Consider the following 16,997-nt stretch of genomic DNA (forward strand, 5'->3'; position numbering starts at 1 on the left):
CACCTACACACATAAAAGCTTATGGTGGAGCTTGGTTAGGATGGTGGCACAAAATTTGATGTGAAAGTAAGCAAGATTCAATATTGTTGGAAAAGATTCACAAATTTGCAAATGCAACAAGTAGACCAAGCAATGTAAGGTACACGGAAACACACACACAAAGAGATAAGTGGGGTTGTGCAACCAAGGATGAGCCAAAATGTGGAATCCATGAAAATGCTCGTGTTGCACAACACTAGGGAGACGCGAGCACGATTGCACAATAGGCGGATACAAACTTGTGTAAAACCTACTAAGCAAAAATGTAATGACTTCTATTCCAAGTATGCTCTATGTATGGTGTTTCGATGATATGATCAAAGATGATCTAGTATGATAATCTTAATGTTGTATGATGCTATGGTTCTTGTTTATAAGCTATTTTCTTATCTTTCCCTTTTGCTTAAAAGCTTCTTTGGCTCTTTGTGTGTTGAGCTCTTTTCTCATGCAATGCTTCACGAACAAAGATAGCAATTATGTATGCGATGACAACTTTTTAACACAAGAGATGATACCAAGATATGCACCAATGATGTATGTATGCTATGGGAAGTATGATCACCAATGTGCACATGTTACGTTGCCGGCAATACTCAAAGGCTAGTCTCGATGGGTAAGCTATGCAAAAAGATAAGGCTATGGTGGTTATCAATGTAATGGAAAGGGGTGGACAAAGATGTCGTCGAAGTTACCGTCCTTGCTTACGGTTGAGGGTGTCACAAACCCAACCCAAGATGAGGTTACCGGGAAGGTTGTTGTTGATGACGCATCCGTGGCGAAGATGACGGCGGTTATGTCGATGTCGAACCGTTCCTAGTTAGCCGAAACACCCTAGGAAACGATGAAACACAACTCAAATTCTCAAAACCAAAAGCGGTAAAATGTGTCAGAGATGGTAGCGGTCAAGTGGTTGATGTATCGAGAGGGTTGGCGGAAGGTAGGTTGTGGTAGTCGAAGGGGGTATGCGGAGGTGTAGGAGGCGGTTGATAAAAACTACAGGAATTGTAGTTTCGTCAGCGGAGGCCGGATGATCCGGGCCTGCAGCTGGATGATCCGGACGGATCTGGATGATCCGGGGCAAGGTACGGATGATCCGGGTGGGTCAACTTGCTCGGGGAATGGCTCGGGATGAACTCGAAAATGGGGTCAAATTTGATGATTTCATGGATTATTGGGTGGATTGCAAGGTGGAGATGGTGGGGGAAGGTAAGATCCACTTGCAACACAAAAATTCATGGATCAAAACCAACAAAACATCATCAAAACTCACGAATCACAAGAAAAATAATTTGGGGTTATTTTTGTGGGGATTTTCAAATTAGGATGAAAAACAACAAAAACAAGGCTAGAAACACAATGGGGAGGCTCCGAAATCGTGATCAACATGGCTCTAGATACCAAGATGATGTAGGGTAGGAACCCTAGTGGTCGATCTTTCACGGAAGGAGCGGATCCCGCGAAGAACACGAGGAACACGAGGGGAAAACGAGGGAAATCACGAGGGGAAACACGAGAGAATCACTAAACCAACAAGAAATAGTCACACATATGCTAGATCCTCGAGTACATAAGAGATCAGACGATCCACAGTCAACTAGGGATGATACAAAAGGTAACGGTGTGCTCTGTGAGGAGGTCTTGATGGTCTTCTCCGCAAGGAGGTCTTGAATCCAAAGGGATCATCTTCGAAGAGGGGCCACGGTCTCTCTCGTGGAGTAGGACCGATGTGGATGAGCAATGCTCTATCTCAAGTATGAGCTAAACCAATGCTAACCCTAGAAAAGTGGTGGAGGATTCGTTTATATAGGCAAAGGGGGCGAAGGGGTACATGGGCCTTGGCCCAACATCATGCACGCAGGCACTGTCCGGATGATCCAGATGGTTCGGGCTTCGGGGGTCCGGATGATCCTGGTCAACGTCCAGATGGCCCGGCTGTGTCATGGGGGCTGCGGGAGGTCTGAATGTCCGGGTCCTAGTCTGGACGTCCGGGTATGTCCGGATGATCCGGGACTGGGTTCGGATGATCCAGCGTCAGGGTGACGCTTCGGGTGCTCTCTGGTGGGTTAGCCGGATCATCCGGGCTGGGGCCGGATCGTCCAGATCGCGGTCCGGATCGTCCGGCCTTTGGCTGACTTAGCCCATCTTCTTCTCCGTCTTCACGTCCATCTTCCTCCTCGGATTCTCCTTGCTCCTTAGTGTCTCCATGGCTAACTCCTTGATACCTGAGTATGCACAATGTCTCCGTTTGAGGTAGTAGCCATGTCTCATGTGCATCAAGATGGAATTGTGAGAGGAGAGATGTCACCTCGGTTTCGATAGCTCTTGCACGTGCTCGTGTCATGGGTCCACTAGGCACTTGGTGAGATGATGGTAGGTCCATGGGGATGACCTTGGGATGCTCCGCATCAGCATGACTAACCACTCATATAATCCAAACTTAGTTTGAAATGCTGTTTTCCATTCATCTCCCAATTTCATACGAATTTGATGGTATCAACTACGCAAATCAACTTTGGAGAATATTGTAGAGCCACTCAATTCATGAAGCATGTCATCTAGCCTAGGAATAGGATGTCGATAAGGAATAGTAATATTATTAATGCCTCTACAATCAACACACATACGCAATGTAGCATCTTTTTGGGCACTAGTATAATAGGAACATCACAAGGACTAAGAGATTCGCGTATATAACCTTTGTCGAGCAGCTCCAGTACTTAACGCGTAATCTCCTTCGTCTCCTCTGGATTTGTACGGTATGGCACATGATTAGGCAGCAAAGCACCGGGAATTAAGTCAATCTGATTCTCAATCCCTCGAATAGGTGTTAATCCCGGTGGCACGTCTTGTGGAAACACGTCAGCGAACTCTTGCAAAATGTTAGTGACAGCAAGAGGCAAAGAGGAAGGTACATCCTCGAAAGAAAATAAAGCCTCTTTGCACACAAAAGCATAGCAAACAGATTTGCTGAAATCCAGATCACCAATATCAGATTTGGTGGCAATAAATATGCACTTCTCAATTTAATTTCAGAAGCAACACTAGATGGTTTATTATAAGGCTTCATTTGTTGCACAAATTCTTTTGCCACAATATGATTTTCACTCTTATGTTTCTCCTGCTTTGCTTTATTAGCTCTATTAATATCATCTTTCAAAATGGAATAAGGAGTCATAGGAAGCAAAGTAATATTTTTGTCCTTGTGAACAAGAGTATACTGATTGTTTCTACCATGGTGTACAAATTTTTTATAAAATTGCCATGGTCTACCATGTAATAAGGAACTTGCTTGCATAGGTACCACATCACAATCAACATAATCAGCATATGTAGAGATACTAAAATGCACACGAACAATACGTGTTACCTTAACCTTGCCGCTGTTGTTGAACCATTGGATGTTGTAAGGATGTGGATGTGGTCTTGTGGTGAGAGATAGCTTCTCCACCATCTCCATGTTAGCCAAGTTGTTGCAGCTCCCTTCATCTATGATGACGCGAACAGACGTTCCTTCACAACTCCCTTTGTATAGAACAAATTATGCCTCTGATTTTGCTCAGCTTGTGTAACCTGCACACACAAAACACGTTGAGTAACTAAACATTTTGATGCGGAGCATCCCAAGGTCATCCCCATGGACCTACCTACGTCCCCTACGACACCACTTGGACCAATGACAAGAGCCCGAGTGAAGGCTATCGAAGATGAGGTGAACTCTCTCCTCTCCGAACTTCCCCTTTCTATGCATGAGACATGGCTACTACCTAAGTCCGAGTTGTTGTGCATGATTAGGTACCAAGAGGACCCTCCCGAAGATGCACATGAAGATGTACAAGTCCCCAAGTTCACGGGTGGAGAGGAACACCGAGAGAAGAAGAAGGCAGCTCCAGGACCCGGACATCCGGCCGCTCGAGACTTCAACCACAACAGCCTACCAGCTGCCGTGCATCTATAGGCCCCGGACATCCGGCCCAGCCCGAAAATCTGGCCTTGAGCCCGGATATCTGGACACCACCTTCTCGAGAGCGACATGGCCAGCTTCACCAGCCCGGACATCTGGCCTCGACAGCCCGGACATCCGGCCCTCCGCGAACGCCCAGACATCCATCCCCACGTGAAAGCCCAAACATCCGGCCCGATGCCCGGACATCCAGCCTCCCTGTCTGCGCACAGTGAAGGGCCGAAGCCCGTGTACCCCTTCTACCCCCCTAGACTATATATACTCCACCTCGTCCAACTTTCGTGGGTTAGCATTGGCTTAGCTCATATTTAGAGATAGAGCATTGCTCATCCACATCGGATCAACTCCACGAGAGAGACCACGGCCCCTCTTTGGAGAAGATCCCTTTGGATTCAAGACCCCTCTAAGGGAAGATCCCCTCATGGATTCAAGACCTCCTCACGGAGAAGACCGGCTACCTTTTGTATCGTCCGTTCTTGATCGTGGATCTTGTATCTTCCTTTGTGTTCATGGATCTAGTGCATGTGTGATCATACTTGTTGGTTTGAGTGTTCTCTTGTGTCCCCCTTGTGATTTTCCCCTCGTTTCCCTCCTCGTGTTCTTCGTGCACATCGTGGGATCCGCTCCTTTCGTGAAAGATCGGCCGATTAGGGTTCTGTAACATCCCAAAATTATAAATTTTGGAATGTTATAATAATTAAAATATATGATTGTTGATTGATTGTTGAGTGATTGATTGTGTGAAATTTATTAGAATTTTAAACTTTTGAAGTTTTGTTGAGAGGGAATAAAAAGGACTTTCCAAAAAAAGTTTCTGTTCGAAAATATTTGAATTTGGAAATATTTCAAACTTCATGCCACTCAATGATCCTCATGATTTCTTCAATGAAAGAGAGTGGGAAGTAAAGACATTTTTCATTTTGAAGTTGTCATTTAATTTATTTATTTTAACTCAAAGTGGCATTTGAGTTTTATTCAAAAACTTTTCTGACAAAGCACGCTTGAACAAAAGTGTTGAGAGGGAGTAACATGACACCCCAAAAATGTTGGAATAAATTTTCCATAGAGTTTTGAAAGTCATTTTGATTTTCGTTTGAATTTTAAAAAAAAATGACTTTTCAAAAAGTATTTTATTTTCCCCTGTAAACTATCCCATTAAATTGGGCTTATTTTTCTGATCATTTTGATATATAATACTCCTATATTTTGTTTTCATTTTATTTCCTAAAATGATTTTTCTTCGCGGGTTATTTAAAAAAAGGGAAGGTACTGTTTTCTTGGGCCAAATCCGGCCCGATCCGAACCGAATCATCTCCTTCCTCCAGTCAAGATACCCACGATCTACAGCCACCGCCGGAGCATCGCCGGAATCGCGGGATTCGCGAAATCGCTCGCCCCCTCCTCCAAGACGACCTCCTCCCCCTATAAATAGCCACATCGCGCATCCATTCCCCCACCTAGTCCCTCCTCTCCTCGCCCCACATTGCCGAGCCGCCCCGCCGGAGTTCGCCGGAGCCGCCGCCGCCATTTGCTCCGCCCCACCAACCGCCGGCCCTCCCCGCCACCCACCGCCGCCACTAGCTGCTCCGCCCCGCCCTTCCACCCCCAACCATCCCTTCCCTGAAGCCAGAGGGCCACCGGAGGACGTCGCCGGAGCTCCACCAGGACCCCATCACCAGAACTGCTACAGTAAATCCCGACCTACTGTTTTTTTTCGTTCTGTTTTTAAAACAGAATAGTTTCAATCTTGTAAAATCCATAGTTAATTATCTACGAGGTATTTTTGAGTGATTCCAACTACCTTGGATCACAAATTTTATGAAGTTTCTGTTAGTTCAATTTTATTTCACATTTGAGTAGTTTAAATTTGTGTTTGTATGAATTTGCTCAAATCACTAGATTTGAGCTATTTTGAATTAGGAATATTATTTTTGACCGATTCTTTTTGCTACTGCTTACTTATTAGACTAGCTACGCAGTAGTTTTTAGTTTGCATGTTAGTGAGTTAGTTAGATTAGCTTTTTATTGTAAACCGTACTGTTTACTCTGTTTTTAGTACTGTTTGTAGTTTAATTATTATTAATTAGTTTTAATTAGTTTCTTTTGCTAGTTTTCGCCAGTGTGTCATATATTCTATTGGTTAACAGTAGGTGATTTCTAGGATTTATTAGACTTAGTATTCTTGAGGTTCTAGGTGTTGTTTGTTGTATGACTAGTTGCTAGCAATAGGAATAGTGTTAGAGGTTCTAGGTACTGTTAGAATTTTATTATAGGAAAAATACTTTAGGTTACATAGCGAATAATTATTTTTACCTTGTGTTAAGTATTTTTTGTTATAGGATTTTTACTTGTTGTTAGGTAGAGTTGTTGTGGTGTAGATTAGCCCTATAAGTTTATTTGAGTGATTTGGAGTTTTCTTTGGTTTTTACCTTCGATCCTATTTCGATTTCGTTGTTATTTTGATTGTTATGATTGAGTGCTAGAATGATTGCTTATGTGAACACTATGCTTTCTTGTATAGATTTCATCGGAGAGTGACGACTAGTTTATCAAGTTTTTAAGAGCGATAATATCTTCACCAACTGGCCAGGCAAGTTCACTTTGACCATGTTTTCCATACCTATGTTTATTTGCATGTAGTATCACCCTTTTAACAGTCTCTCCAGTAGTGTTATTGAATCTTGTAGTTGAGTAGAATGCATGAGGTAGGAACCATCTCCCTGTTACCAAACCCGGGACGTTATATATTTTTAATGCTATGCTATAGTAGACGGGGTTTGGTATGAGTGCATGAGAGTGGTGTGAATAAGGAGGACTCTATGTCAATGGCGAAAACTTCATGATGGCACCGGCAAGGACTTCATCTTCAGGACTCAAGATTTTTGAGACTCGAGATAAGAATTCAATACACACTACTGGGTGAAGGACGGTTGACGGGCACCCTGGAGAAACCAGTGGTTGGCCGGGATGCATGGAGAAGCGCCATGACATCTTGCGGAAAGCTTCACCCAGACTCAAAAGAGACGGAAGGATACTTCATCCCCGGAAGCTTACCTGTGCAACCGCAAGTCACTATGGGCTCTGGCTTGGTTGACCTTAGTGGTGACTCTGGCTGGGACGGTGCTAGAAGATGTAGAACTATGGTAGGATTGGATGAGCACCGGACAGTGATGAGAGGAACTCTTCGGAAGACCATGTTTCGGTCATCTAGTTCTCAAACACCCTGAAGTGCGAGAATGTAAAGAGAGGGATCGAATCTTGCGGGTAAAGTGTACAAACCTCTGCAGAGGGTTAAAACCTAATCGATTAGCCATGTCCCCAGTTACGGACAATATGAGCCTCTAGACTTGGATCTATCTCGGAACTCTCAACACCGGACAGCTAACTTAATTGTGGGCAACTTATGATGATTTGGGCTATGAGACATCGGTTGGCGGAACCATGTCATGATAGAAAACTCCGTAGTACAGACTCCAGATAATTCCTTTGATGTAGGGAAAATAAAACCAGCTTTTACGCAAACAAAACTCAGATACAGAGCCACAAAGCCATACTGCATATAGTATAGTTTATCATCTGTTTTCTCTTATGGTGATCTTGCCGGTACATTCAATGTACTGACCTACACGGCTGCAACGTATCATGTTGCAGGATTTTGTATACAGCGAGTGAGTTTCCTTGATTGGGTTACGGTCTACACTCAACTTGCTGATGGCGTTGATGGGACTCCACACCCATTGATTGTTTCCACTGAGACTTATAAGGTATATATCAGTTTTACGTTATTTACACATGTGATTGCACTTTGATATATACATTGATGTACTGTGTGTGCCAGCATACTGATCCAGGGATGGCACAGATACACAAAGGCTTGACCGTCTGAGGTCGGGTCGCTACAGATATGGTATCAGAGCACACGTTGACTGTAGGACGTGACCCTAGAAATCGGAAAGCCCCTAGGACAGGAAATCTCTAAAACTTTATTTTCAAAAGAATCCATTACTTCTCATCTTTTCTGATTTTATCAAATATCCTCTCTTACCTCAAATAGTTAGAATATACCCCTTTCCCTTTTGACCACGCGGAGGATCAACTGAAGCCGCTCCAAGAAGGACAAGATATTGGACAACCAATGACCATTTTAGAGTAAACAGGATTTGACCATGCATTAGAAGAGTTGAAGCTACACCAGTTGAAGACTCCGACGACTTGAAGAATCAGAAGAATTATTCAACCGTTAAAGGACCAAACCCCTGTTATACACTTACGTTTGATGCGACGATTTTTGAGCTATTATTTGTTTGATGTTTTTCCGATGACCACAAAATAAAACTCATTTCTTCAAAACTATTGTTTGTATTGTGTGTATTCCTCCCCACCTCTCTCTTATCTCACCCTAAAACCCTTGGACCCAATAGATGGTGAATGAAGTTGGACTGGTATTCTCTGGGCCGAAAACCCAGCCGGAGGCAAAGCTATGGATTCAGAACATGGAGAATCACTTCGGGAGCAATTTGGTTTCAAGGAAGAATGAAGTATCGTACGCTCTTCAGTACTTTGAAGGAAATGCTGCAACATGGTGGCAGATGCATCAAGCTATACAGGGATGGAATGGAGCAAGTGTTGGGGAACGTAGCATAAATTCAAAATTTTCCTACGTGTCACCAAGATCTATCTATGGAGTCATCTAGCAACGAGGGAGGAGTGGATCTACATACCCTTGTAGATCGCGCGCGGAAGCGTTCAAGAGAACGGGGTTGATGGAGTCGTACTCGTCGTGATCCAAATCACCGATGATCCTAGCGCTGAACGGACGGCACCTCCGCGTTCAACACACATACAGAGCAGCGACGTCTCCTCCTTCTAGATCCAGCAAGGGGAGAGGAGAGGTTGATGGAGATCCAGCAGCACGACAGCATGGTGGTGGAAGTAGCGGGATTCCAACAGGGCTTCGCCAAGCGCTGCGGGAGGAGGGAGATGTGTCATGGGAGGGAGAGGGAGGCGCCAGGGCTTAGGTATGGTTGCCCTCCCTTCCCCCCACTATATATAGGGCCAAGGGAGAGGGGGGGGGCGCAGCCTTGGCCCTTCCTCCAAGGAAGGGTGCGGCCAGGGAGGAGTCCATCCTCCCCAAGGCACCTCGGAGGTGCCTTCCCCCTTTAGGACTCTTCCTTTCCTTATCTCTTGGCGCATGGGCCTCTTAGGGCTGGTGCCCTTGGCCCATACAGGCCAAGGTGCACACCCCTACAGCCAATGTGGCCCCCGGGGTAGGTGGCCCCACCCGGTGGACCCCCGGGACCCTTCCGGTGGTCCCGGTACAATACCGGTGACCCCGAAACTTGTCCCGATGGCCGAAATAGCACTTCCTATATATAATTCTTTACCTCCGGACCATTCCGGAACTCCTCGTGACGTCCGGGATCTCATCCGGGACTCCGAACAACTTTCGGGTTACCGCATACTAATATCTCTATAACCCTAGCGTCACCGAACCTTAAGTGTGTAGACCCTACGGGTTCAGGAGACATGCAGACATGACCGAGATGACTCTCCGGTCAATAACCAACAGCGGGATCTGGATACCCATGTTGGCTCCCACATGTTCCACGATGATCTCATCAGATGAACCACGATGTCAAGGACTTAATCAATCCCGTATAAATTCCCTTTGTCTAGCGGTACGATACTTACCCGAGATTCGATCGTCGGTATCCCGATACCTTGTTCAATCTCGTTACCGGCAAGTCTCTTTTACTCGTTCCGTTACACATCATCCCATGATCAACTCCTTGATCACATTGTGCACATTATGATGATGTCCTACCGAGTAGGCCCAGAGATACCTCTCCGTTTGCACGGAGTGACAAATCCCAGTCTCGATTCGTGCCAACCCAACAGACACTTTCGGAGATACCTGTAATGTACCTTTATAGCCACCCAGTTACGTTGTGACGTTTGGCACACCCAAAGTATTCCTACGGTATCCGAGAGTTGCACAATCTCATGGTCTAAGGAAATAATACTTGACATTAGAAAAGCTTTAGCATACGAACTACATGATCTTGTGCTAGGCTTAGGATTGGGTCTTTGTCCATCACATCATTCTCCTAATGATGTGATCCCGTTATCAATGACATCCAATGTCCATGGTCAGGAAACTGTAACCATCTATTGATCAACGAGCTAGTCAACTAGAGGCTTACTAGGAACATGGTGTTGTCTATGTATCCACACGTGTATATGAGTTTCCTATCAATACAATTCTAGCATGGATAATAAACGATTATCATGAATAAGGAAATATAATAATAACTAATTTATTATTGCCTCTAGGGCATATTTCCAACAGTCTCCCACTTGCACTAGAGTCAATAATCCAGTTCACATCGCTATGTGATTAACACTCAAGGTCACATCCCCATGTGACTAACACCCAAAGAGTTTACTAGAGTCAATAATCTAGTTCACATTACCATGTGATTAACACTCGATGAGTTCTGGCTTTGATCATGTTATGCTTGTGAGAGATGTTATAGTCAACGGGTCTGAATCTTTCAGATCCGTATGTACTTCACAAATTTCTATGTCATCTTGTAGATGCAACTACTATGCTACATTTGGAGCTATTCCAAATAACTGTTCTACTATACGAATCCAGTTTACTACTCAGAATAATCTGGATTAGTGTCAAAGTTTGCATCGGCGTAACCCTTTACGACGAAATCCTTTTTATCACCTCCATAATCGAGAAAAATCCTTAGTCCACTATTTACTAAGGATAACTTTGACCGCTGTCCTGTGATCCATTCTTGGATCACTCTTGTACCCCTTGACTGACTCATGGCAAGGCACACTTCAGGTGCGGTACACAGCATAGCATACTGTAGAGCCTATGTCTTAAGCATAGGGGACGACCTTCGTCTTTTCTCTCTATTCTGCCGTGGTCGAGCTTTAAGTCTTAACTTCATACCTTACAACTCAGGCAAGAACTCCTTCTTTGACTGATCCATCTTGAACACCTTCAAGATCATGTCAAGGTATGTGCTCATTTGAAAGTACCATTAAGCGTTTTGATCTATCCTTATAGATCTTGATGCTCAATGTTCAAGTAGCTTAATCCAGGCTTTCCATTGAAAAATACTTTCCAAATAACCCTATATGCTTTCTAGAAATTCTACGTCATTTCTGATCAACAATATGTCAACAACATATACTCATCAGAAATTCTATAGTGATCCCACTCACTTCTTTGGAAATACAAGTTTCTCATAAACTTTGTATACACCCAAAATCTTTGATCATCTCATCAAAGCATACATTCCAACTCCGAGATGTTCACTCCAGTCCTTAGAAGGATTGCTGGAGCTTTGCATACTTGTTAGCATCTTTCAGGATTGACAAAACCTTCCGGATGTATCACATACAACCTTTCCTCAAGAAAATCGTCGAGGAAACAATGTTTTGACATCCTATCTGCAAGATTTCATAAATAATGCAGTAATCGCTAATATAATTCCAACAGACTCTTAGCATCGCTACGAGTGAGTAAGTCTCATCATAGTCAACTCCTTGAACTTGTCGGAAAAAATCTTAATGACAAGTCGAGCTTTCTTAATGGTGATACTTACCATCATTGTTCGTCTTCCTTTTAAAATCCATCTATACTCAATAGCCTTACGACCATCGAGCCGTTCTGCCAAAGTCTACACTTTGTTTTCATACATGGATCCTCTCTTGGATTTTATGGCCTCGAGCCATTTATCGGAATCCGGGCCCACCATCGCTTCACCATAGCTCGTAGGTTCATTGTTGTCTAGCAACATGACTTCCAAGACAGGATTACGTACCACTCTGAAGTAGTACGCATCCTTGTCATCCCACGAGGTTTGTTAGTGACTTGATCTGAAGTTTCATGATCACTATCAAAAGCTTCCACTTCAATTGGTGTAGGTGCCATAGGAACAACTCCCTGTGCCCTGTCACACACTAGTTGAAGAGACGGTTCAATAACTTCATCAAGTCTCCACCATCCTCCCAGTCAATTCTTTCGAGAGAAACTTTTCCTCGAGAAAGGACCCGATTCTAGAAACAATCCCTTATTGCTTTCGGATCTGAGATAGGAGGTATACCCAACTGTTTTGGGTGTCGTATGAAGATGCATTTATCCGCTTTGGGTTCGAGCTTATCAGCCTGAAACTTTTTCACATAAGCGTCGCAGCCCCAAACTTTTAAGAAATGACAGCTTAGGTTTCTCTAAACGATAGTTCATATGGTGTCATCTCATCGGAATTACGTGGTGCCCTATTTAAAGTGAATGTGGTTGTCTCTAATGCCTAACCCATAAACTATCGTGGTAATTCGATAAGAGACATCATGGTATGCATCATATCCAATAGGGTGCAGTTATGATGTTCGGACACACCATCACACTATGGTGTTCCAGGCTGTATTAGTTGTGAAACAATCTTCACAATGTCTTAATTCTGTGCCAAACTCGTAATTCAGATATTCATCTCTATGATCATATCATAGATATTTTATCCTCTTGTCACGATGATCTTTCAACTTCACCCTGAAATTACTTGAACCTTTCAATAATTCAGACTCGTGATTTATCAAGTAAATGTACTCAACATCTACTCAAATCACCTGTGAAGTAAGAACATAACGATATCCACTACACACCTCAGCACTCATTGGACTGCACACATCAAAATGTATTTCTTCCAACAAGTTGCTTTCTAGTTCCATTTTACTGAAAACGAGGCTTTCAGTCATCTTGCCCATGTGATATGATTTGCATGTCTCAAGTGATTCAAAATCAAGTGAGTCCAAACGGTCCATTTGCATGGAGTTTCTTCATGCATATACACCAATAGGCATGGTTCGCATGTCTCAAACCTTTCAAAAATGAGTGAGCCCAAAGATCCATCAACATGGAGCTTCTTCATGCGTTTTATACTGATATGACTTACGTGGCAGTGCCACAAGTAGGTGGTACTATCATTACTATCTTTTGGCATGAACATGTGTATCACTACGATCGAGATTCAATAAACCATTCATTTTAGGTGTAAGACCATTGAAGGTATTATTCAAATAAACAGAGTAACCATTATTCTCCTTAAATGAATAACCGTATTGCGATAAACATAATCCAATCATGTCTATGCTCAACGCAAACACCAATCTCGATGGTAGAGGGAGCGTACGATATTTGATCAACCTTGGAAATACTTCCAACACATATCGTCATATCACCTTTAGCTAGTCTCCGTTTATTCCGTAGCTTTTATTTCGAGTTACTAACACTTAGCAACCGAACGGGTATCTAATACCCTGGTGCTACTAGGAGTACTAGTAACATACACATTAACATAATGTATATCCAATATACTTCTATCGACCTTGCCAGCCTTCTCATCTACCAAGTATCTAGGGTAATGCTGCTCCAGTGGTTGTTCCCCTTATTACAGAAGCACTTAGTCTCGGATTTGGGTTCAACCTTGGGTTTCTTCACTTAGAGCAGCAGCTGATTTGCCGTTTCATGAAGTATCCCTTCTTGCCCTTGCCCTTCTTGAAACTAGTGGTTTCACCAACCATCAACAATTGATGCTCCTTCTTGATTTCTACTTTCGCGGTGTCAAACATCACGAATACCTCAAGGATCATCATATCTATCCCTGATATGTTATAGTTCATCACGAAGCTCTAGCAGCTTGGTGGCAATGACTTTGGAGAAACATCACTATCTCATCTGGAAGATCAACTCCCACTCGATTCAAGTGATTGTTGCACTCAGACAATCTGAGCACAAGCTCAACAATTGAGCTTTTCTCCCTTAGTTTGTAGGCTAAGAAAATCGTCGGAGGTCTTATACCTCTTGATGTGGGCACGAGCCTGAAATCCCAATTTCAGTCCTCTAAACATCTCATATGTTTCGCGATGTTTTAACACGTCTTCGGTGCCTCAACTCTAAACCGTTTAACTGAACTATCACGTAGTTATCAAAATGTGTATGTCAGATGTTCGCAACATCCACAGACAACGTTCGAGGTTCAGCACACTGAGCGGTGCATTAAGGACATAAGCCTTCTATGAAGCAATGAGGACAATGCTCAGTTTACGGACCTAGTCCGCATAATTGCTACTATCAACTTTCAACTAAACTTTCTCTAGGAACATAACTAAACAGTAGAACTGAAGCGCGAGCTACGACATAATTTGCGAAGACCTTTTGACTATGTTCAGGATAATTAAGTTCATCTTATGAACTCACACTCAGATAGACATCCCTCTAGTCATCTAAGTGATTACATGATCCGAGTCAACTAGGCCGTGTCCGATCATCACGTGAGACGGACTAGTCATCATCGGTGAACATCTTCATGTTGATCGTATCTACCATACGACTCATGCTCGACCTTTCGGTCTCTTGTGTTCCGAGGCCATGTCTGTACATGCTAGGCTCGTCAAGTCAACCTAAGTGTTTCGCATGTGTTCTGAGGCCATGTCTGTACATGCTAGGCTCGTCAACACCCGTTGTATTCGAACGTAAGAATCTATCACACCCGATCATCACGTGGTGCTTCGAAACAATGAACTTTCGCAACGGTGCACAGTTAGGGGGAACACTTTCTTGAAATTTTAATGAGGTATCATCTTATTTACTACCGTCGTTCTAAGCAAATAAGATGTATAAACATGATAAACATCACATGCAATCAAATAGTGACATGATATGGCCATCATCACTTTGCTCCTTTTGATCTCCATCTTCGGGGCTCCATGATCATCATCGTCACCGTCATGACACCATGATCTCCATCATCATGATCTCCATCATCGTGTCTTCATGAAGTTGTCTCGCCAACTATTACTTCTACTACTACAGCTAACGGTTAGCAATAAAGTAAAGTAATTACATGACGTTTATGTTGACACGCGGGTCATAAATAAATTAAGACAACTCCTATGGCTCCTGCCGGTTGTCATACTCATCGACATGCAAGTCGTGATTCCTATTACAAGAACATGATCATCTCATACATCACATATATCATTCATCACATCCTTTGGCCATATCACATCACATAGCATACCCTGCAAAAACGAGTTAGACGTCCTCTAATTGTTGTTTGCATGTTTTACGTGGCTGCTATGGGTTTCTAGCAAGGACGTTTCTTACCTACGCAAAGACCACAACGTGATATGCCAATTGCTATTTACCCTTCATAAGGACCCTTTTCATCGAATCTGATCCGACTAAAGTGGGAGAGACAGACACCCGCCAGCCACCTTATGCAACTAGTGCATGTCAGTCGGTGGAACCGGTCTCACGTAAGCGTACGTGTAAGGTTGGTCCGGGCCGCTTCATCCCACAATGCCGACGAATCAAGATTGGACTAGTAACTGTAAGCATATTGAACAAAATCAACGCCCACAACTACTTTGTGTTCTACTCGTGCATAGAAACTACGCATAGACCTAGCTCATGATGCCACTGTTGGGGAACGTAGCATAAATTCAAAATTTTCCTACATGTCACCAAGATCTATCTATGGAGTCATCTAGAAACGAGGGAGGAGTGGATCTACATACCCTTGTAGATCGCGCACGGAAGCGTTCAAGAGAACGGGGTTGATGGAGTCGTACTCGTCGTGATCCAAATCACCGATGATCCTAGCGCCGAACGGACGGCACCTCCGCTTTCAACACACGTACGGAGCAGTGATGTCTCCTCCTTCTTGATCCAGCAAGGGGAGAGGAGAGGTTGATGGAGATCCAGCAGCACGACGGCGTGGTGGTGGAAGTAGCGGGATTCCAACAGGGCTTCGCCAAGCGCTGCGGGAGGAGGGAGATGTGTCATGGGAGGGAGAGGGAGGCGCCAGGGCTTAGGTATGGTTGCCCTCCCTTCCCCCCACTATATATAGGGCCAAGGGAGAGGGGGGCGCAGCCTTGGCCCTTCCTCCAAGGAAGGGTGCGGCCAGGGAGGAGTCCATCCTCCCCAAGGCACCTCAGAGGTGCCTTCCCCCTTTAGGACTCTTCCTCTCCTTATCTCTTGGCGCATGGGCCTCTTGGGGCTGGTGCCCTTGGCCCATACAGGCCAAGGTGCACACCCCTACAGCCCATGTGGCCCCCAGGGTAGGTGGCCCCACCCGGTGGACCCCCGGGACCCTTCCGGTGGTCCCGGTACAATACCGGTGACCCCAAAACTTGTCCCGATGGCCGAAATAGCACTTCCTATATATAATTCTTTACCTCCGGACCATTCCGGAACTCCTCGTGATGTCCAGGATCTCATCCGGGACTCCGAACAACTTTCGGGTTACCGCATACTAATATCTCTATAACCCTAGCATCACCGAACCTTAAGTGTGTAGACCCTACGGGTTCGGGAGACATGCAGACATGACCGAGATGACTCTCCGGTCAATAACCAACAGCGGGATCTGGATACCCATGTTGGCTCCCACATGTTGCATGATGATCTCATCAGATGAACCATGATGTCAAGGACTTAATCAATCCCGTATACAATTCCCTTTGTCTAGCGGTACGATACTTGCCCGAGATTCGATTGTCGGTATCCCGATACCTTGTTCAATCTCGTTACCGGCAAGTCTCTTTTACTCGTTCTGTAACACATCATCCCATGATCAACTCCTTGATCACATTGTGCACATTATGATGATGTCCTACCGAGTGGGCCCAGAGATACCTCTCCGTTTACACAGAGTGACAAATCCCAGTCTCGATTCGTGCCAACCCAACAGACACTTTCGGAGATACCTGTAATGTACCTTTATAGCCACCCAGTTACGTTGTGACGTTTGGCACACCCAAAGTATTCCTACGGTATCCGGGAGTTGCACAATCTCATGGTCTAAGGAAATGATACTTGACATTAGAAAAGCTTTAGCATACGAACTACATGATCTTGTGCTAGGCTTAGGATTGGGTCTTTGTCCATCACATCATTCTCCTAATGATGTGA

The sequence above is a fragment of the Triticum urartu genome, chromosome 5 (assembly GCF_003073215.2).
Source record: "Triticum urartu cultivar G1812 chromosome 5, Tu2.1, whole genome shotgun sequence".
In the NCBI taxonomy this organism is placed as follows: Eukaryota; Viridiplantae; Streptophyta; class Magnoliopsida; order Poales; family Poaceae; genus Triticum; species Triticum urartu.